We start from the raw sequence: 23,898 nt of genomic DNA, 5'->3' as shown, positions 1-23,898 counted from the left end.
TCTTTCAAGAAACTATGCACCTGCATCCCAAGGTCTATTTGTTCAGCAACACTCCCCAGGGCCCGACCATTAACTGTATAAACTAGTGACAGGATAGAGAACTTTGAAAACGAGATTTGATAGAGAAGTTTAAAAATGAAGACCATAAGACATAGGAGTGGAAGTAAGGCCATTCGACCCATCGAGTCCACTCCACCATTCAATCATGGCTGATGGGCATTTCAACTCCACTTACCCGCACTCTCCTCGTACCCCTTAATTCCTCGTGAGATCAAGAATTTATCAATCTCTGTCTTTCAGACATTTAACATCCCGGCCACCGTGACAATGAATTCCACAGGTCAACTACTCTCTGGCTGACGAAATGTCTCTCATTTCCATTCTAAATTGACCCCCTCTAATCCTAAGGCTGTGCCCATGGGCCCTAGTCTCCCTGCCTAACGGAAACAACTTCCCAGCGTCCACCCTTTCTAAGCCATGCATTATCTTCTAAGTTTTTTGTACATCTCCCTTCAACCTTCTAAACTCTCATGAATACAATCCCAGGATCCTCAGATATTCATCGTATGTTCAGCCTACTATTCCAGGGATCATCCGTGTGAATCTCTGCTGGACACACTCCAGTGCCAGTATGTCCTTCCTAAGGTGTGGGGCCCAAAATAGGTCACATTGTTCGAAGTGAGGCTTATTTCGAGCTTTATAAAGTCTCAGTAGCACATCACTGCTTTAATATTCCAACCTTCTTGAGATAAATGACATTACATTTGCTTTCTTCACCACAGCCTCAACCCGCAAGTCAATCTTTAGAGAATCCGGGACTAGCACTCCCAGATCCCTTTGTACTTTGGCTTTATGAATTTTCTCACCGTTTAGAAAATAGTCCATGGCGGTATTCTTTTTCCCAAAGTGCAAGGCCATAGATTTAATTTCATTCTGAACTAAAAAGGCAACTCTGCCCTCTCTCTCTCTCTTTAAGTTGTAAATCCTTGGATGTTTAACTGCCAGTCCTGAACCCCCTGCAACCACCTCTCTGTGATGCTGACCACATCATCATCATTCACCATGATTTGTGCTGTTAATTCATCTACTTTGTTACGAATACATTGAGCATTCAAGTAAAGTGCCTTAATGCTAGTTTTCTAATCCTCATGATTTCCAACATCTCTACTAATATGTTCGAAGTTATCCTTCTTTTTTGCTTCAATTCTAGTCTGCCTTGAACTTTAACCCTGCACACACATGCTAACCCGCTGCTCATCTTTCTACTTGACTCCATACTCCCTGTTGCTTTCCCTTTCCCCAGACTCATAAGTTTAAAGTCCTAGTGACCACCCGATTTATCCTTTTCACGAGAACACTGGTTCCAGAGCGGTTCAGGTGGAGACTGTCTTATCGGTACAGATCGCCCAGGTTCCAAAAACTGATGCCAATGTCCCATGAAATGGAAAACTTCCTTCCCACACCAATCTCCTAGCCACGTGTTTACTTCCCTAATTTTCTTATCCCTATGACAATTAAAACGTGGCTCGAGCAGTAATCCAGAGATTATGACCCTCGAGGACCTGTTCTTCAATTTCCTTCCTAGTGCTTGATACTCCCCACACAGGCCCACATGCCCAGCCTTGTCTATGCTGTTAGTGCCAACATGGATCACAACAACTGGATCTTCTCCCTCCTGCTCCAATATCCTTTCAAGCCAATCGGAGATGTCCTGCACCCTGGCACCGGGCAGGCAACACACCATGTGGGACTCCCAATCCGGCTTGCAAAGGATACTATCTGTCTGCTAATTACAGAATTCCCTGTAACAACTACTTGTCTTTTTACTCCCTTTCTTGAATGGCCTTCTGCACCATGTTGCAGTGGTCAGCTGGCTTATCCTGCCCACAGCCCTTTTCCTCACCCATACAGGAAGCAAAATTGCATATCTGTTTGACAAGGTCAAGGGCTGAGGCTCCTCCACTCCTGAACTCAGAGTCCCCCTACATGCCTCACTTACAGTCACACCCTGTTGTTCGTGATCACTAACTGAATTTGAATTACTTAATCTACCGGGTGTGACTGCCTCCTGAAACAAAGCAGGTAACTCTCCCCCTCCTGGATGTGCCGCAGTGTTTGAAGCTCAGATTCCAGATCATTAATTCTGATCCGGAGTTCTTTTAGCAAACAACACTTGCTGCAGATATGGTCACTGCCCTTCACAATGGGTTCAGCCAACTCCCACACCATACAGCTACAGCACATCACCTGTCCAGCCATCTCTACTTATTTAATTCATTTATACAAATTTATGAATTAAACAATTTCTCGTACTTCTCTAAGGTCTTATTCAACTAACTAACTAATAGCCAACTTTTAATCAATCACACGAAACACAAGAAATATCAATTGAAACACCTTACCTTAGCAACACACGGGAGACCATTTTTTTGGTTAGAGGAGGGGGGGGGGCGGAGGGGGTGACACTACACGGGTAGCATCTTGGGATTCAGCTGCTGCCCAAATATATACCCACCAGTCCGCTGCGCCTTGCTGTGCCCTCTCCCTCTGCTACTCCTTTAAAATCCTCACTTACCCAGCAGTCTCGTGTCCATTCCTGCTCAGTGTTCGCTCTGCCAAGGTAAGTTTTTACATTCTAAAGTTATCTTCCCATCTGGTCTCTGGTCCTCGTTGTCGCTCCTCCCACTCCACCTGCCACCGAAGAATTGAAGAACACTGAACTCTCGAGCTAAGTTATTACATTTTCAAGTTACCTTCCCATCAGGCCTCTGGTCCTCGCTGAAGGTGCCTGAGCTGCATAGAGGGAGAAATGTTTTCACTTGTGAGGCTGACTGAACAGGAAGTTAACATTAACGAATTGAACACAAATTCAAAACAAAACATTATTCCCTGAGAAAGGTGACAACATGAAACTTGCTAGAACCGGGAATGCTGAAGTTGAATAGCACAAATTTCTTAAAGGGGAAATTAGATAAGTACCTCAGGGAGAAATATACAGCAGGATGCACTGATGGGATGAGACAAAGTGGGAGTAGACTCGCATGGAGACGAAATAACTGCACAAATCTGTTGGGCCAAAAGGCACGTTTCCCTGCTGTAAAGTCTCTGTAAAAGTACTGGTCTCCTTAACTAAAGAACCACTTCATCACCAACTTATTTGGACAAAAGGGGTTCCACTAGGGCATAAAAGAGAAATACAAGAGGCATCCCTTGTAAGGTTACAATTAACGTCCATTACTGAAAGTACCTCTGCAGAGAGGGAGGTTTAATCTTCGGTTTCTCAGTAGCAGTGGAGTACAGAGTTTTAATCTGCGGTTTGGTTGAGTTTGAGCTGGCAACATCAAGATCTGTACTGAGTTCAGCTTCGGTCTTCTTTACAAACTCATCATAGGACTGGAAGAAACATGGACAGAAAGTGAAATCAAACATTGGGACTTAAAGAAGTACACATGACACTACTTTGCCAACTGCACTGAATTCAATGTACTTCTGAATATTTTTTCAACTTTTTTGGCAACTAAGAAATAATAGGATTTGGTTTTCAGCAAATTACTCCAGTGAGGACCCAAGTTTTCAATTCAATCAGAAAGTTGAAGCATTTTCTGGATGTCTGCAGGAGAACCAGACAGGTAAGCCAAAAACAGATAAAGCATTTGTCATTTGAAATAATAGAAAACTCAGATGTATGGCGCAGTGTTCATAATCGTGACGTAATGCTACAATGTAAAACTGGACAATTCCGAAACTGAAGCACTTACCAAAATATGGGTCATCCAATCACGTTTTCTCCTGCCAAATTTCTTCATCTTCTGCCAAGCTGTCTTCTGCTATTGCTCTTGGTTGAATCCAAACAACATCATAACTTCATTAGAAATGAAGATCTGGGGATAGAAGCACAGGAGAAATGGCAGCTGTTGCAAACACCCTAAATACACAGACAAAACAATCCACAATCCATTATCCTACTCTAAAACTGCTCAATGAAGATGCAAAATTGGATGAAACTCAAAGCATGTTCTATTTAACAAAAATCTGCTAAATGCTTGAAAACTGAATGACAATTGAAGTGAATAACATCAGTGTGATCCAAAGCATATACAAAACAACATTAAGGTTGCATGCAACATTCCCAGATTGTGAGAAGGTTTGACACTTTCTCTTGCCTAAGACCTCGGCTGAGAAAATTAATTATTTCACTTAACGATTCACTGCATTACGTGGTTCAGCACTTTGCCAACAGCACCTTCTAAGAAGCCTCTGCTCCGTCGAATTCCAGAAATGTTCTGCCTTTCATAGACTGTAGGCAGACAACTCAAGATCAGCACTATGGGAAGTCTCACAATAAATATTGGGGCTGATGTGGATTCATACAGTGAACCCAGCATTTCAGGAAGGTCAAATCGTTCTCAGTTTAACAGATGAGTTCATCAAAGCTATATGACCTAGCCACTGACCACTGCCTCACATGGCTCCAGGCAGGAAGTGTTTGATAGGTTTCCCAGCTAACACCACCAGAGGCAAGTTACATGCCTGGAAATGTAGGTGTGGGAAATAATACAGTTCAAACTGAGGACACAGTCGAGTCGAGTTATAAAGACAAAGCAAAGGAAATGAACAGTCCCAAATTTGCTCCGTGAATGAAAAGCTGATTTACACATGCCCATTCTCAGTCCCTGGCAAAGTGCAACACTTCACAAACTGTGCTCAAAGGGAAGTCAGGCTAGACAATGAGCAGCTTGATGTTGACTTTAGACCGTGGTAAAAAGTTCACATTGCAGTGTTGCAAGTCTGAGTTACTGGAAGGAGTCATCCAGTGTACACTTCAATTTCAGTGCCACAGTAAAATAGAAGTTGCATTGTTGTAATAGGAAAGAACTTGGCCTTCGTGCTGGACAATACTTTTTAACCAATGCTCAGTCATCCACCTGAACCTCAAATTGCCAAAAACAATTTGCAAATATACATCACATTTCATACTTGTAGCATGTTGTTCTCAGCCTTTGAAGTATATTCACTATTATAATATCGTCAAAAGCTGCAACAAACTTTCACACAGCAAGTTCCCACAAATTAGAGAAATGGTTCAGTAAACGTTGAGCCAGACTGACTCATATAGGAGATTGACCAGGACCATGAGGGAGAACTCCACTCCTCTTCAATGTCACACCAAAACTCTTTTAAAAAACTCACCCAAGGGGGAAAATTGGGCCTCACTTTGAAAACAATATTTCAGTACGGCACCAGGACTGTCATCCAGGATTTCACTTCAGCGTTTGCTTAATCCCCTCTGCTGACTGAGGAAGAGTGCCACTGAGCCATGGCTAACACTCAGAGCTATTACATTGTGTCTCCAGTTTGGAGTAAAATGAGGTTCCTCGAGGATCATCGGGGAGATCAGAGTAAAATGGGGCTCCTCAGTTCCTGATCTTACTTCCATCATAAGGTCAGAAGTGCAGATGGTTGCACAATATTCAGTACCATTCATAGATTCAGTATCTGAGGAGTTATGTTCAAAGGCAACAAGATCTGGACAATATGCAAGTTGGACTGGCAAGAGGCAAGTAAGTTTTGCACCAAAACTGCCAGTCAATGACCATCTCCAGTAGGATGCCTGTGATCAGTGGTGTACCACAAGGATCGGTGTTGGGTTCACCGCTTTTCTTAGGTTACATAAATGATCTGGATGTGAACATGGGACATAGTTTGGTTAGTAAGTTTGCAGATGACACTAAAAATAGAGGTGTAGTGGACAGTGTTGCATCTTGTAATGGCAAATAGGGGCAAGACGTATATACTCAATGGTAACGTCCTGGGGACTGTTGCTGAATAAAGAGACCTTGGAATGTATGTTCATAGTTCCTTGAAAGTGGAGTCACAAGTAGACAGGATAGTGAAGGCGGTGTTTGTTATGCTTGCCTTTATTGGTCAGAGCATTGAGTTTAGGAGTTGAAAAATCACGTTGCGGCTGTACATGACTCTGATTCGGCCTCTTTTAGAATACCGTGTTCAATTCTGGACTCCCTGTTCTCGGAGGGATTTTGTGAATCTTGAAAGGATTATGCAAAGCTTTACAAGGATGTTGCCAGGGTTGGGGGGGTTTCTGCTATAGGAAGAGGATGAATTGGTTGGGGCTATTTTCCCTGCAGCATCGGAGGCTGAGGGGCGACTGTATAAAGATATTTAAAAGATATCTGGATGAGTATATGCATAGAAAGGTTTTCAGAGGAAAAAGGGCCAAACACTAGCGAGGGGACTAGATTTTATCTCGGATAACTGGTCAGTTTGGACAAGTTGAACCAAAGAGTCTGTTTCTGAGCTGTACAACTCTATAACTCTCAGAATATTCAACTAACGGCCCTTGTCATTCAATGGCGTTACCATCACTGAATTCTTCACTATGAACATCATGGGGGTTACCATGGACCAGAAACTCATCTGGACTCATCATATAAATACTGTGGGCTACAAGGGCAGGTCAAAGACTTGGAATACTGTGGTGTATAACTCACCTCCTGAATCCCCATAGCAAATCCACCGAGTACAAAGCACAAGTCAGGAGTCTGATGGAATACGCCCCACTTGCCTGGATGAGTGCAGCTCCAGTAACACATAATAAGCTCACCACATCCAAGACAAAGCAGCCCACTTGATTGGCACCACATCTGCAAGCAGCCAGGCCCTCCACCACCCTCCACTCAGTAGCAGCAGTGTTTACAATCTACAAGATGCATTGCAGAAATTCAAAGATCTTTAGCCAGATCCTCCCAAATCTATAACCATTTAGATTTAGAAGGACAAGAACAGCAGATACACAGGACTGTCACTTGCAAAAGCCCCTGCAAGCCACGCACCATTCTGATTTAGAAAAATATCACTGGTTCTTCAGGATTACTGTATCAAATCCCTGGAATTTCCCCCTTAGGGGATTGTGGGTCTACCTACAGCACATGGACTGCAGTGGTTACAAAAGATAGCTCACCAGGTTCTCAAAATCAACTAGGATCAGTCAATAAATGCTGGCCAGCCGGCGATGCCCAGACCCTAGGAGTCATTTAAAAAATGTTCATTGAGGAGTTTAGAATTAAAATAGAGTTCCTTGGTGCTCAATGAGCTTTGAGTAATTTTTTTTTATTCATTCATGGAATGTGGGCATTTATATAAATGTGGGCTAGCATTTATTGCCCCTTCCTAGTTGTCCTTGAGAAGATGGTAGACGGAAGTGGGTACTGCAGTTGCTGGAGATCAGAGTCAAGGTTAGAGTGGTGCTGGCGTTGCACAGCTGGTCAGGCAGCATCGGAGGATGAAAGGCTTTTGCCCGAAACGCTGAGTTTTCCTGCTCTTTAGATGCTGCCTGACCTGCTGTGCTACACCAACATCACTCTAATCTTGACAAGATGGTGCTAACCAAGACCCACAATCTCATTAGGGAAGGACTTGTAAGAAGCAGTGGCAGAATTTCAAGTCAGGATAGTAGCCACTGTTTACAAATTGAGTCACTCACTTACACATATTTTAGCTCCAGGTAAAAACAAGGACTGCAGATGGTGGAAACCAGAGTCTAGATTAGAGCGGTGCTGGAACAGCACAGCAGGTCAGGCAGCATCCAAGGCTCCAACTAGCAGTGCATTTGCAACATTATTACTGACAAGTAGGACAAAAGGATTACATGGAATTATTACCTTCACTTCATTTAAATTCCTCGCTCGTTTGAAGAAAGCAGAGCTAATTCGGCTTGGCTTCATCCATGGGGCTTGGCTGGCACTGGGGTCTTCAGAAAACATCTCAGTGAGAATTTCTCTCGTCACATTAAATACAAGCTGGAAGAAGTAAAAGGGTAGCGGAGAAAAAATTATATTAGATACGCCCTCCCCCCCAAAAAAAGCTCGTTAGATCGCTACATGGAAAACAAAAAGGAATACTGTTCAAAATATATAAAATAGCAACTGTTTGCTCCACAATCTGAACCAAGGATAAATTTAGAATATCATTGATTGCAGGAGAGAAGGCAAAAGAGAGATTCAAGAAGGGGTTTAATTGGATTGCAGAACGACCAAGGGTAGGTGCAGATGTATTCGACAAGCTTACTAATATAATACTAAGGAAGGCACCACAACATAAAATGAAGCAAATCTTTGAAACAAAATGAATGACATCTGTGGGACATGCGGTAAATAGAAAGCAAACTATCATGGCTCCAATTATTACCTCCTAAAAGTTGACCAGAGGATTGGAGGGCAGCTAACTCCTCGATCAAAATAAGAAAAACAGGAATTTCTCAATCAGTTAGTTTTTCTTCATTTGTTGGTAAATTAAGAGTTAAAAATATGGAGATAAAGCACTTCAAGAGACAGTAGCTAATCAGGAGCAATTAGCATGAATTTCTAATTAGCAGGTTGTGAACTATCAAATAATTTGACAAGGATGTATTAATAAAAGAGCAGATTAGTACGAAAAAAGTGTACATGGTTTACATGGATTTTCAGAAATTATTTCAAGAAGTTGCCTCTGAGGAGACCAATGGCAAAACTCAAAAGCACCTCAAATGAAGGGGAGCATAGTCAAATGGATAGAGGTGGTTGGGAAAATGCAAGGTTCGGGGTAAAATAAAGACTTCACACAAGAAAGGTGTGGAGAATGGAAGGGGCCCACAGGAGCCCATGCTCAGATCGCCCTTAATCGTTATAGTAATAAACACAATCTTGACTTGGGAATTTAAGAGAAGGAAACTAAATGATTCCAACTTAGGTTGAAGGGACAGAGATGGAATTGTAATGCAGTGACAGATACAGAAGAATATTTACCGGAAGATGGAATTGAAGTTGAGAGTGAGATGAAGTCATACATTGAGTGGATAAGAAAAGGAATTACACCTGAAATGGTAAGATCCTAGTCAGATCAGAGAAAAAGGCCACAAAGTATTCAAACATACAGGCCATTTAAAGTGATAGATATGGCCATTAAAAAAAAAACCTGACACTTCCAACTGCACACAAATGATTTAAGCCATTAAGTTGCATAAGATCTTAGAATATTTTGGTCAATTCTGGGAACCTCAACACAGCACAAATTCAGACTGAAAAGTGCAACCTTTACGGCTTTCTTCGTCTGAAAATTATGGCGTGACCTGTGGAAGATCGATTCTGGAGAGTTTTAAGAAGATGATTAATAATTATATGTCAATGGAAAGACAGATGATACAGAAATTTTTTTAAAAAGTGACTGGAAGAGACACCATATATTATGTAAACAGAAATAGAAACTATAGATTCTCAGAGTTGGCAAAGTGGTGATAGATGGGATTTAGTGAATAACAGGATGAGGAGGAGGTTGATGATGATAAATTAACAATGGGAGAGTACAAACAGTGGAGGAGAAAGGGGCTTTGGACTTTTAGGGAAGGGGCAAAATGGGAAATTGAATTCAAAGCTGTCATCAGGATCGAGTTAATGTTTTTAACATGCTCTGTTATGCATATCATCAATCAGAGCTGCTGTGGAGCACTATTAACTCACCGTTCTTGCTTAATTGAGAAAAAACAAACGCAAAAGCTGAAGCTCACCTCCCAAAAACCTTTTTTGCTCACACTCTCTACATCTTTTCATTTATTATTCTCAAGATAATCTGGGGGTATTCGTAGATCTCCTGAATCGTGGCCAAGTTCCTTCAACTTCCTCAGCCACTGCATGAACCATCTTCTCAACCTCAAGAGCTACAGAAAAGTAAGGTTCCCTTTGGATTTTCAGAGGCACATCCTTTGGAGACTGTGCCTCCTGTACTGGCTGCTGCACTTTGCTACAGCTCAGCCCAAAGTCCTCATCAAACGAATCTTGGTCATCTACCAAGTCATCGAGTGCCTCATGACTCAAATCCAACTCTGCCAGGCGTTTGGCCAATTCTTCCTGCCCACTTGTACTGCCCTGTTGCAAAGTACACAGACTATTGGTCTGTGTACTTTGGCCACAGGCGACTGTGTGGAGTTTGCACATTCTCCCCGTGTCTGCATGGGTTTCCTCCGGGTGCTCCGGTTTCCTCCCACAGTCCAAAGATGTGCAGCTCAGGTGAATTGGCCATGCTAAATTGCCCGTAGTGTTAGGTGAGGGGTAAATGTAGGAGTACGGGTCGGTGTGGACTTGTTGGGCCGAAGGGCCTGTTTCCTCACTGTAAGTAATCTAATCTAAAAATCTAATCAATCTCGAAACTGAAGGTCAGGAACAAAACTGAAATCAAAGCATGAAAATGGGGAGACAAACAAACAAGAACCTTCTTTTTATATCTCAGAGTATGTCTGACGAGTTGGACACAGGCTGGAATTCATTTCCAATTTATTCTCAGCCATGTAATGAAAGTTAAGGTTTCCACATGGTTAGACATTAAACAGTATATTTTATCAGACTGAGTACTCAAACGCAATACATAATTCAGTTAATGGAGTCAGGAGAAATGCTTTAACTCGTTTTCAATTTTTAAAAATAGTTGACTTGATCAAGGTGGTGAAAAAAATCATCTTTACAAAGTTGCAAAGTATCCCAAGTGGTCTTTCTGAGCTTTAAAAATACATTTGTTATGAAAAGAACACATCACACTGAGCAATATTTCATGAGGCTCACAAAGGGAGAGGTCCCACTGCTGACTATCATGGAGTGTGGAGGATGGGAAGAATACAGCTTTTGAACAATTTGGGTCAGATACATTGTGATGAAATCAGTGAATATTCTTCAAACTATGCAATCACAAGAAATATGGCTAGATACGAGTTACCATGGAGAAAGTAATGTCCATTTTAGGAAATTGATACAGACCATTCAAATGTTTCCTGGTTCAGAGTATAAGTATGGAGAATCTCTTCATCTACTAACTGTTGTGTACTTAGGGGAATGAATGATTTCAGACTGAACGTTCTGAGCTTCAGCTTTCCAAAATCAGATCACTTTCAGTTGACTGCTGCACCCCTTTTTATTCCTGCACTTTATAGGGAAATACAAATATTGACAAATCAGAAGAGCATGTGTCAGTTTAGTCAGGATGTTGCTGTGTCAAATCAAACTGACCCAAGCACCTATTTCAGTGACTTCCTGCATTGAATGCTCAGAAAGGAATGGACAGTATGAGAACTTGTCAAGCACTTCCATGAAAAGAGCTGCTTGTCCAATCAATGTTAATATGTGCAAACCATAAACCCTTCTGTTCTTCTAATCAGATGGTCATTCAGGCTCGGGACTTTGCTGGAAAAATTGTATGTGAACTGATTTTGCAAGAGATTGAAAAGCATGATTAAAAACTTAGTTTAAAAGAACATCTTTAAAAACACTTCCTCCCTTTTAGGGAAGAACAGAAAAGTGCAGGAGGAAACGTTTTGAATTTCAATAGCAATCCTTCAGTTCTAAACTCAATAATTACACAGTGGAAATGGTCACTAAACCTTGAGAAATAATCAGGCGTACTTACACATATTTTGAGAATTGATGGGCAAGGTAGAAAACACCGAGACACCAGAAATTTTATTAATATTGCCTAGAGCTGGATTTTATCACCCACAAATATATTTAACCATTTAACAGTCTTTTTGTAAAGGGTCCTTAGTAAAGGGGAACACTCAGGATCATTTCTGAAAATGAGACCTGCAAAATGTGCCTGAAAAAAGTGGAGTTGCATTTTGACATATTGTTACAGAAACAATGACAATCCTGTAAGTATGTTAAAACATGGGAATTTAAGAAGCTCTGGAATTATTAATAAAACAATTGCATCAATGCTTCGAGACCAATAACACATCTCCAATTCTTGAAATTCAAATCCATCCCAAAACAGGTTAAAAATTAATACTTGCAGGTCGAGGACAAAGATCTGGAGATAATACCTCCTCCTTATCATCATCACTGTCAGCTCTTTCAGATGTCTCCAATTGGATAACCGTCTTGTGTTCCTCCTCTCGATCCTTGGAAGGCGACCTGTATCAGGATTCAACATCCAATTTGAACTGTAATCCTTGATTAGTAAGTTGGATCATTCTCAGCTCGAGACTTTGTGATTTCATGCAATTGTTCAACAGTGTCCTTGACAAAGGGAGATAGCTCAGGTGCACAATCCTTTATCTGAAATGCTCGGAACCAGCTGGTTCTCGGAATTTAGAACTCTTCAAATTTCAGAATAAGTGACAGTTTGATGGTGAAATGATTAAAAATCATACCGGAGGAGCATACTCACTCTGTAAAATGGGGCGATGAAACAGAATTGCGGTTTGCCGGTGCTGCTCCCCCCACCATGTCACATCTGAGTGATACGCCAAGCAACCATGTTAATGAGGAAATAACTTCACAAAAACAACTTTGGACTTTGGAGCTTTTCGGATTTCGGGATTCAGGTTAAAGGATTGTCTACCTGTATCGTATCAACCAAAGAATTGGCCTTTGAGTCACTGCTCTTCAGATCATCTCCGTTCAAGTTTTCCCTATCCTTACAATTGTCCTTGGGATCCTCTCTTTTAATGTCCACGTGCTCCTCATGGATTTCCTCAGATTCAGGCTCGAGGAATGGTACTTTAAATTGAGCCTCAAGTTGGTCCTTTTCCCTGTTCAGTAAATCCAACAGAGGAGTTGAAGAGGTCTCATGGATATTGAGTGAAAACCCCTCCCATAGTGCACTGGAAGAACACACAGACACATTGGTATTGATTTTGGTTTCTGTCTCCAGTACTGCCTTGGATGCCTTCTCTATGAACACATCATTCCAGTTCATGTTTTCTTCATTCTGGTCTTCACTCAAGTTTGCTAATCGTTCCTCCTCACCAGACTTGGACAAGCTCTCTTTTCAATTTTGGTCATCTCCAAAAATTTCCACTGCCTTGCTAGATTCATTAATAACGTGCAGCAAGTCAAACTTACTTGGTTCAGAAAACTGATTACTTGCATTTTGATCATTCAAGTTGTTTTTAATGGACGGAGCTTAAAGTCTACTTGCCCTCCAGGAGTATTACTTCAACCAAACTCTTCCGCCTGCAGTTCTGCTAATTCTTTTGAAAGCTCTGGCTCAACCTCCATCACATGTCCCATTATTACGGCCTTCTGGCGCATCCCGCCCCGCACCAGTCCAAAAGCCATTGGCAAAGCTAGTCCTGCCCTTGAAGCAAAGTGTCCCTGGTTGGATGCTACTAACTAACTTTGTTTTAAGCCATGCACGCATGGCTTAAAACAAACATATGTTTATACTTTTTCTTAAAGGTACAAGCCATTATCGCGTAGTAACAATCAAGTTACGAAATAATCTTAACTGACAGCAACTTGGTCCAATGATATTTCCTGGGAACCAACTTTGTTTTCCAACACTTAAGCCACTCTTATCTCACTAACCGAACCTTTGCACCAGCACTTGAAGGTCAGTTAGATTGGCCAGTAATGTATCATCTAGTCTAGTTATTTCTATGCTGTAAAGGAAGCATTGTCTGCTAATCTCTGTTGAGGCAGACTGTGATGAGTCAACTATGGACTATAACAGCGTTAAAAGCCATTTTATGCAGCTTTTAGCAGAATTGTCAATTTGCAGCCTAGAAGCCATTCTGTCATATTATTTGCATTAAGAAGCCATTTTGTTCCCATTTTAGTTAGTAAGAGCATGTGTGAAGTGGTTGTTCCTGACATCAACTGGTTACCTCAGTCTACATTCAGGATTCAGGATTCAGATCCTCAGTAGATAGAGATAGGGAAGTGGGAAGCAAAACAAAGATCACAGTTCATGTGCAAAAGGGGATTGAATATGAATGGGCAATGATTTAATTGTTTGAAAACTTACAGCATGGGGGTCGGATCACAGTGTATGTGGCAGTTCTCTATTCCAACAATACTCAATACTTCGTAGAAATCTTTCACCCACTAGACTGCTTCAAGGCACATCTCAAAAACTCACCCAATAGAACTAATTATATTCTATATGAACATATAATATTCTGCAGCAGCAAATGTACAACCTTCAGCCATCATTTCCTCTTGAAAAATAATGATCCATTCTTTCTTTTTCACATACAGAGTAAACAGACCGACTTCATTACAAATGCATTTTTTTAAAAAAAGACATTAAACTCCAGATAGCTCTGACCATGAAATATTTTATCTCAAAAGGTTGATTCAGCATTGACGTCAAAATGCATGAGGTCATAGAGTCAGTTATACAACAGACCCAGCTCATCCGCACCAACCAGATATCCCAACGTGACCTAGTCCCAGTTTGCCAGCGTTTGGCCCAATGCTTCTCAACCCTTCCTATTCATGTACCCATCCCAATGCCTTTTAAAAGGTACAAGTTGTAATTGTACCCCTCTCCACCACTCTGGCAGCTCATTCCATGTGTGCAGCTCCCTCTGCCTGAAAAGTTATCCGTCAGGCCCTTTTTAAATCTTTCCCTCTCACCTTAAACCTATGCCCTCTAGTTTACAACTTTCCTGCCCTGGGAAAAAAACCTTGGCTACTCAACCTATCCATACCCCTCATGATTTCATAAACCTCTACAAAAACCCTTCAGCCTCCAATGCTCCAAGGGAAAAATACTACAGCCTATTCAGCCTCTCCCTGCAACTCAGTCCCGGCAACATCCTTGTAAATCTTTTCTGCACGCTCTCAGATTTAACATCCTTCCTACAGAAAGGTGATCAGAACTGGATGCAGTATTCCAGACGGGGCCTCACTAACGTTCTGTACAGCTGCAACGTAACACTTCAACCACTACAGTCAATGTTCTGACCAATGAAGGCAAGCACTCCAAATACCTTCTTCACCACCCTCTCTACGTGCAACTCCACTTTCAAGGAACTATGCACCTGCATCCCGAGGTCTCTTTGTTCAGCAACACACCCAGGGCCCGACCATTAACTGTATAAACTAGTGACTGGATAGAGAACTTTGAAAACGAGACTTGATAGAGAAGTTTAAAAATGAAGACCATAAGACAGAGGAGTGGAAGTAAGGCCATTTGACCCATTGAGTCCACTCCGCCATTTAATCATGGCTGATGGGCATTTCAACTCCACTTACCCGCACTCTCTCCGTAGTCCTTAATTCCTTGTGGGATCAAGAATTTATCAATCCCTGCCCTGAAGACACCCAGCATCCCAGCCTCCACTGTGCTCCATGGCAATAAATTCGAGCTGAAGAAATGTCTCCTCATTTCCATTCTAAATTGACGCCCTCTCATTCTAAGGCTGTGCGCACGGGCCCCAGTTTCCCTGCCTAACGGGAACAACGTCCTAGCTTCCACCCTTTCTAAGCCATGCGTTATCTTGTAAGTTTCTATTAGATCTCCCCTCAACCTTCTAAACTCTAATGAATACAATACCAGGCTCCTCAGTCGTTCATCGTATGTTATTCCTACCATTCCAGGGATCATCCGTGAGAGTCTGTGCTGGACACACACTAGTGCCAGTATGTCCTTCCTGAGGTGTGGGGCACAAAATTGGACACAGCATTCTAAATGGGGCCTAACTAGAGCTTTATCAAGTCTCAGAAGCACATCAATGCTTTTATATTCCAACCCTCTTGAGATAAATGACAACATTACATTTGCTTTCTTAACCACGGACTCAATCTATAAGAATCCTGGACTAGCACTCCCAGATCCCTTTGTACTTTGGCTTTAGGAATTTTCTCAGCGTTAGAAAATAGCCCATGCCTGTATTCTTTTTTTCAAAGTGCAAGGCCTTGCATTTGCTCACGTTGAATTTCATCAGCCATTTCTTGGACCACCCTCCAAAACTGTCTAAATCTTTCTGCAGCCTCCCCACCTCCTCAGAACATCCTGCCTGTCCACCTAACTACTTATTATCGGTGAACTTTACCAGAAAGCCCCCAGCTCCCTTCATCCAGATCATTATTATATAAAGTGAACAGCTGCGGCCCCAACACTGAATCCTGCGGGACACCACTTGTCACCAGATGCCATTCCGAAAAAGAACCTTTTATCCCAACTCTCTGCCTTCTTTCAGACTGCCAATCCTCAATCCATGCCAGTAGCTCACCTCAAACACCATGGGCCCTCACCTTAGTCAGCAGCCTCCCATGATGCACTTTACCAAAGGCCTTTTGGAAGTCGAGATGGATAACATCCACTGGGTTTCCCTGGTCTAACCTACTTGTTACGTCTTCAAAGAATTCGAACAGGTTTGTCAGGTACGATCTCCCCTTACTAAATCAATGTGGACTCGTTCTAATCTGACCCTGCACTTCCAAGAATTTAGAAACATCATCCTTAACAACATATTTGAGAATTCTATTGACAACCGAGGTGAGGCTAATCGGCCTGTAAGTATCCATCTTTTGCCTTGATCCTTCTTGGACAAGGAGGTTACAACAGCGATTTTCCAATCATCTGGGACTTTCCCTGACTCTACTGATTTTTGAAAGATCACAACCAATGCCTTCTCTAGTTCCTTAGCCACTTCCCTCAGAACTCTAGGATATAGCCCATCGGGCCAGGAGATTTATCAATTTTTAGACCTTTTAGCTTTTCTAGCACTTTCTCTTTAGTAATGGCAACCATACTCAACTCTACTCCCTGATTTTCCTTAATTGTTGGTATATTACTCATGTCTTCCACTGTGAAGACTGACACAAGGTATTTATTAAGTTCTTCAGCTATTAACTCCCATCTCTAGCCTTCCTGCATCAATTTGGAACAGCTCAATTTCAACTTTTGCCACTCGTCTGTTTCTTATGTATTGAAAGCAACTTTCACTTACATTTCTAATATTACTGGTGAGCTTACCTTCATATTTGATCCTCTCCTTCCTTATTTCTCTCTTTGTTATCCTCTGTTTGTTTTTGTAGTCTTCCCAATCTTCTGATTTCCTAGTCTTCCCGGCCACTTCATAGGCTCTCTCTTTCTCTTTGATACATTTCCTGACTTCCTTTGTCAGCCATGGCTCTCTAAATCCACCTCCCCCCATCCGGAAACACCCAGAAACTCCTGCCATTGTTGCTCTCCTGTCTTGCCCACGAGGCTCTGCTTCCAGATGATTTTCCTCAGTTCCTCTCTCATGCCCCTGTAATTACCTTTATTTAACTGTAACACCATTACATCCGATTTTGCCTTCTCTCTTTCAAACTGCAGCCTGAACTCTACCATATTATGATTGCTGCCTCCTAAGTGTTCCCTGACTTTAAGATCTTTTATGAAGTCTGGCTAATTACATAAAACTAAGTCCAGAATTGCCTGCTCCCTCGAGGGCTCCATCACAAGCTGTTCCAAAAAGACATCCTGTAAGCATTCCATGAATACCCTTTGTTTGGATCCACCGGCAACATTATTCAACTAGGTCATTTGCATATTCAAGTACCCCATGGTCACCTTGACCTTGCCATTCTGACATGCCCTATCTATTTCCTGGTACATCTTGCGCCCTTGGTCCTGACCACTGCTGTGAGGTCAGTCCGTAACGCCCAATCTGGTTTTTTTGCCTTTGTGGTTCTTCGACTCCACATCATCTGATCCTGTGTCATTCAGTGCCATGGATTTAATTTCATTCTGAATTAATAAGGCAACCCGGCACCCTCTGCCCACCTCCCTCTCTTTTCGATAAGTTGTAAATCCTTCGATGTTTAACTGCCAGTCCTAAACCCCCTGCAACCATGTCTCTGTGATGCCGACCACATCATCATCATTCATGATGATTTGTGCTGTTAATTCATCTACTTTGTTACAAATACTATGAGCATTCAGGTAAAGTGCCTTAATGCTAATTTTCTTATCCTCATGATTTCCAACATCTCTAGTAATATGTCCAAAGTTATCCTTTGTTTTTGCTTCATTCCTGGTCTGCCTTGAACTGAAACCCTGCACACATGCTAACCTGTTGCTTATCATTCTACTTGACTCCATACTCCCTGTTGCTTTCCCTTTCCCTTCCCCCAGACTCATAAGTTTAAAGTCCGAGTGACCACCTTATTTATCCTTTTCACCAGAACACTGGTTCCAGATCGGTTCAGGTGGAGACTGTCTCATCGGTACAGATCACCCCTGTTCCAAAACTGATCGCCCAGTGTTCCATGAAATGGAATCCCTCGTTCCCACACCAATCTCCTGGCCACATGCTTACTTCCCTAACTTGCTTATCCCTATGACAATTAGCACGTGGCTCGGGCAGTAATCCAGAGATTATGACCCTCGAGGACCTGTTCTTCAATTTCCTTCCTAGTGCTTGATACTCCCCACACAGGCCCACATGCCCAGCCTTGTCTATGCTGTTAGTGCCAACATGGATCACAACAACTGGATCTTCTCCCTCCTGCTCCGATATCCTTTCAAGCCGGTTGGAGATGTCCAGCATCCTGGCACCGGTCCAGCTACATACCATGTGGGACTCCCAATCCAGCTCATAAAGGATACTATCTGTCCCCCTAATTATAGAATCCCCTGTAACAACTATTTGTCTTTTTGCTCCCGCTCTTGAGTGGCCTTCTGAACCATGGTGTTATGGTCAGCTGGCTCATCCTGTCCACAGCCCTTTTCCTCATCCATACAGGGAGCAGAAATCGCACACCTGTTGGACACGGTCAAGGGCTGAGGCTCCTCCACTCCTGAACTCAGAATCCCCCTTCCTGCCTCACTTACAGTCACATCCTATTGTTCCTGATCACTAACTGAATTTGAATTACTTAATCTATCGATGTGACTGCCTCCTGAATCACTGCGTCCAGGTAACTCTCCCCCTCCCGGATGTGCCGCAGTGTTTGAAGCTCAGATTCCAGATCATCAATTCTGATCCGGAGTTCTTTGAGCAACTAACACTTGCTGCAGATGTGGTCACTGCCCTTCACAATGAGATCAGCCAACTCCTACAATATACAGCTACAGCACATCACTTGTCGAGCCATCTGTATTTATTTAATTAATTTATACAAAATTATAAGTTAAATATTATTCAACTAACCAATTAATAATGAACTTTTAATCAATCACATGATACACAAGAAATATCAATTGAAACGCCTTACCTTAGCAACACATGAGAGTCCTTTTCTTTGGTGAGAGGAGAGGGCGGGGGGAGACACGACAAGTGTAGTATATCGGGATTCAGTTGCTGCCCAAATATATACCCAACAGTCCTCTGCGCCTCGCTGTGGCCTGTCGCTCTGCTGCTCCTTCAAAAGCCTCACTTATCAAGCAGTCTCACGTCCGTTCCTGCTCTGTGTTCGCTCCGCCAAGCTAAGTTTTTATATTTTAAAGTTATCATCCCATCGGGTCTCTGGTCCTCATTGTCGCTCCTCCCACTCCAACTGCCACCCATAAAATGAAGAACACAGATCCCCCGAGGTAAGTTTGTATATTTTAAAGTTAACTTCCCGTCAGGCCTCTGGTCCTCGCTGAAGGTGCTTGAGCTGCATGGTGGGAAAAATGTTTCACTTGTGAGGCTGACCTGAACAGGAAGTTCACATTAACGAATCGAATCAGAAATTCAAAACAAGATATTCTTCCCTGAGAAGAGTGACAACATGGAACTTACTTATGCCAGGAATGCTTCAGTTGAATGGCACGAACATGTTTCAGAGGAAATTAGATAAGTACCTCAGGGAGAAATATACAAAAGGATGCACTGATGGGATGAGACAAAGTGGGAGTAGAGACTAAATAACCGCAATAGCCTGTTGGGCCAAAAGGCACGTTTCCCTGCTGTAAATTATCTGGAAAAGTTCTGGTCTCCTTCACTCAAGAACCATTTAATCACCAACTAATATGGACAAAAGGGGTCCCACTGGGGTATGAAAGAGAAATACAAGAGACATCCCTTCATTAGGTTACACAATTAACATCCATTACTGAAAGTACCTCTGCAGAGAGCACGGTTTAATCATCAGCTTCTCAGTATCAGTGGAGTACAGAGTTTGAATTTGTGGTTTGGTTGAGCTTGAGCTGCCAACATCAAGATCTTTACTGGGTTCAGCTTGGGTCTTCGTCATAAACTCATCATAGGACTGAAAGAAACATGGAGAGAAAGTAAAATCAAACATTGGGATTTAAAGAAGTACACATGACACTACTTTGCCAACTGCACTGAAATCAATGTATTTCTGAATATTTAAATAAGTTTTCTGGCAACTAAGGAATAGCAGGTCTTGATTTTCAGCAAACTACTCCAGTGAGGACTCAAGTTTTCAATTCAATCAGAAAGTTGAAGCATTTTCTGGATGTATGCAGGAGAGCCAGACAGGTAAGCCAAAAACAGATAAAGCATTTGCAATTTGAAATAATAGAAAATTCAGATGTAGGATGCAGTGTTCATAGTCGTGATGCAGTGGTACAATATAATACTGAACAGTTGCTAAACTGAAGCACTTACCAAAATATTGTCCACCCGATCACGTTTTCTCCTGCCAAATGTCTTCATCTTCTGCCAGCCTGTCTTCTGATATTGCTCCTGGTTGAATCCAAACAACTTCATAACTTCATTAGAAATGAAGATCTGGGGATAGAAGCACAGGAGAAATGGCAACTAATGCACACACCCTAAATACACAGACAAACAACCTCCAATCCATTATCCTTCCCGTAAACTGCTCAATGAAGACTTTGATGCTTGGACCTTCTGATTCTTCTCCCATTCTGAATGATGTAAAATTGGATGAAACTCAAACCATGTTCCATTAAACAAAAATCACTAAATGCTTTAAAACGTAATTATAATTGAAGTGATTAACATCAGTGAGATCCAAAAGCATATACAAAACAACTTTAAGGTAGCATGCAATACTCCCAGATTGTGAGAAGGTTTGACATTTTCCCTTGCCTAAGACCGAGACTGAGAAATGAGTAATTATTCACTTATCAATTCACTGCATTACGTGGTTCAGCACTTTGCCAACAAGTGCTGGCCTCTGCTCTGTCAAATTCCAAAAATGTTGTGCCTTTCATAGACTGTAGGCAGACAACTGAAGATCAGCACTGTGGGAGGTCTCACAATAAATATTGGGGATGACGTGGATTCATACAGTGATCCCAGCAGTTCAGGAAGGTCAAATCGTTCTCAGTTTAACAGATGAGTTCATCAAAGCTATATGACCTAACCACTGACCACTGCCTCACATGGCTCCAGGCAGGAAGTGTTTGATAGGTTTCTCGGCTAACACCGTCAAAGGCAAGTAACATGCCCAGAAATGTTGGTGTGGGAAATAGTGCAGATCAGACTGAAGACACATTATGGTTGAGTTATAAAGACAAAGCAAAGGAAATGAATAGTCTCAAATTTGCTCTGTGAATGAAAAGCTGACATGCCCATTCTCAGTCCCTGGCAAAGTGCAACGCTTCACAAACTGTGCTCAAAGGGAAGTCAGGCGAGACAATGAGCAGCTTGATGTTGACTTTAGACCGTGGTAAAAAGTTCACATTGCAGTGTTTCAAGTCTGAGTTACTGGAAGGAGTCATCCAGTGTACACTTCAATGTCAATGCCACAGTAAAGTAGAAGTTGCATTGTTGCAATAGTAAAGAACTTGGTCTTCGTGATGGACAATACTTTTTAACCAATGCTCAAGTCATCCACCTTAACCTCAAATTGCCAAAAAACTTGCAATATATATAACTTTTCACACTTGTAGCATGTTGTTCTCAGCCTTTGAAGTATCGCCACTAATTATAATATCGTCAAAAGCTGCAACAAACTTTCACACAGCAAGTTCCCACAAATTAGAGAAATGGTTCAGTAAACGTTGAGCCAGACTGACTCATGTAGTAGATTGACCAGGACCATGAGGGAGAACTCCACTCCTCTTCAGTGTCACACCAAAACTCTTTTTAAAAACTCACCCAAGGGGGAATATGGTGCCTCACTTTGAAAACAATACTTCAGTACATCCAGGATTTCACTTTAGCGTTTGCTTAATCCCCTCTGCTGACTGAGGAAGAGTGCCACTGAGCCATGGCTAACACTCAGAGCTATTACATTGTGTCTCCAGTTGGGAGTAAAATGAGGTTCCTCGAGGATCACTGGGGAGATCAGAGTAAAATGGGGCTCCTCAGTTCCTGACCTTACTTCCATCATAAGGTCAGAAGTGCGGATGGTTGCACAATTTTCAATACCATTCATAGACTGCTTCAGTATCTGAGGAGTAATGTTCAAAGGCAACAAGATCTAGACGATATGCAGATTTGGACTGGTAAAAGACAAGTAATCTTCACATCAAAACTGCCAATTAATGACCATCTCCAGTAGGAGGCCTGTGACCAGTGGTGGCCCATAAGGATTGGTGCTGGGTTCACTGCTTTTCGTCATTTACATAAATGATTTGGATGTGAACATGGAACATAGCATGGTTAGTAAGTTTGCAAATGACACCAAAATTGGAGGTGCAGTGGATAGTGATGAAGGTTCAGAATACAACAGGATCTCGAACAGATGGGCTGAGTGGCGGCAGATGAAGTTTAATTCAGATAAATGTGAGGTGCTGCATTTTGGAAAGGCAAATCAGGTCAGGACTTATACACTCGATGGTAAAGCACTGGGGAGTGTTGCTGAGCAAAGAGACCTTGGAGTGCAGGTTCATAGTTCCTTGAAAGTGGAGTGACAAGTAAGCAGGATTGTGAAGGTGGTGTTTGGTATGTTTGACTTTATTGGTCAGAGCATTGAGTATAGGAGTTGGAAGGTCATGTTGCGATTGAATAGGACACTGATTAGGCCTCTTTTAGAATACTCTGTGCAATTCTGGACTCCCTGCGCTTGGAAAGATGTTGTGAATCTTGAAAGGGTTATGCAAAGATTTATAAGGGTGTTACCAGGGTGGGGGGTTTCTGGTATAGGAAGAAGATAAATTGGTTGGGGTTACTTTCCCTGGAGCATCAGAGGCTGAGAGGCAACTGTGAAAAGATTTATAAAATTATGAGTGGTATGGATAGGGTAAATAGACAAGTCTTTTCCCTGGTGAAGGCAAATCCAAAACTAGAGGGCATAGGTGAGAGAAGAAACATTTAAAAGGTACGTAACGGGTAACTGTTTCATGCAGAGGGTGGTGTGTACATGGAATGAGCTGCCAGAGGAAGTGGAGGCGGCTGGCATAATGACGATATATAAAAGGCATCTGGCGGCGTATATGAATAGGAAAGGTTTAAGAGGGAAATGGACCAAATGCTGGCAAATGGGACTAGATTTTATCTCGGATAACTGGTCTGTATGGACAAGTAGAACCGAAGGGTCTGTTTCTGAGCTGTACATCTCTACGACTCTAAGAGAATATTTAACCAATGGCCCTTGACATTCAATGGTGTTACCATTACTGAATCTTCCACAATGAACATCATCAGGGTTACCATGGACCAGAAACTCATCTGGACTCATTATATAAACACTGTGGGCTACAAGGGCAGGTCAGAGGCTTGGAATACTGTGGTGTATAACTCACCTCCTGATTCCCCATAACAAATCCACGGAGTACAAAGCACAAGTCAGGGGTCTGATGGAATTTGCCCCACTTGCCTGGAGGAGTGCAGCTCCAGTAACACACAAAAAGCTCACTACATCCAAGACAAAGCAGCCCACTTGATTGGCACCACACCCGTAAGCAGCTATGCCCTCCACCACACTCCACTCAGTAGCAGCAGTGTGTATAATCTACAAGACGCATTGCTGAAATTCAGAGATCTTCAGCCAGATCCTCCCAAATCTGTGACCATTTAGATCAAGAAGGACAAGAGCAGCAGACCGCCACCTGCAAGTTCCCCTCCAAGCCACCCATCATTCTGACTTCGAAAAATATCATTGTTTCTTCAGGATTGCTGTATCAAATTCTGGGAATTCCCTCCCGAAGGGCATTATGGGTCTACCTACAGCGCATGGACTGCAGTGGTTACAAAAGATAGCTCACCAGTTTCTCAAAAGTAACTAGGATCGGTTAATAAATGCTGGCCAGCCGGCAATGCCCAGACCCTGTGAG

The 23,898-nt window shown here is 42.3% G+C and overlaps 1 pseudogene; it reads right to left on the bottom strand.

Moving 5' to 3' along the window:
* Positions 1–23,898, bottom strand: part of LOC148149255 (centrosome-associated protein 350-like) — a 1,171,865-nt pseudogene that overhangs the window by 604,987 nt on the left and 542,980 nt on the right.

This window comes from Chiloscyllium plagiosum, unplaced genomic scaffold (genome assembly GCF_037043375.1).
Source record: "Chiloscyllium plagiosum isolate Xiang-an unplaced genomic scaffold, Cpla_swu_hap1 HiC_scaffold_9, whole genome shotgun sequence".
NCBI lineage: Eukaryota > Metazoa > Chordata > Chondrichthyes > Orectolobiformes > Hemiscylliidae > Chiloscyllium > Chiloscyllium plagiosum.
Note: the sequence above shows the minus strand (reverse complement) of the source record. Positions and strands in the feature narration are given on the sequence as shown.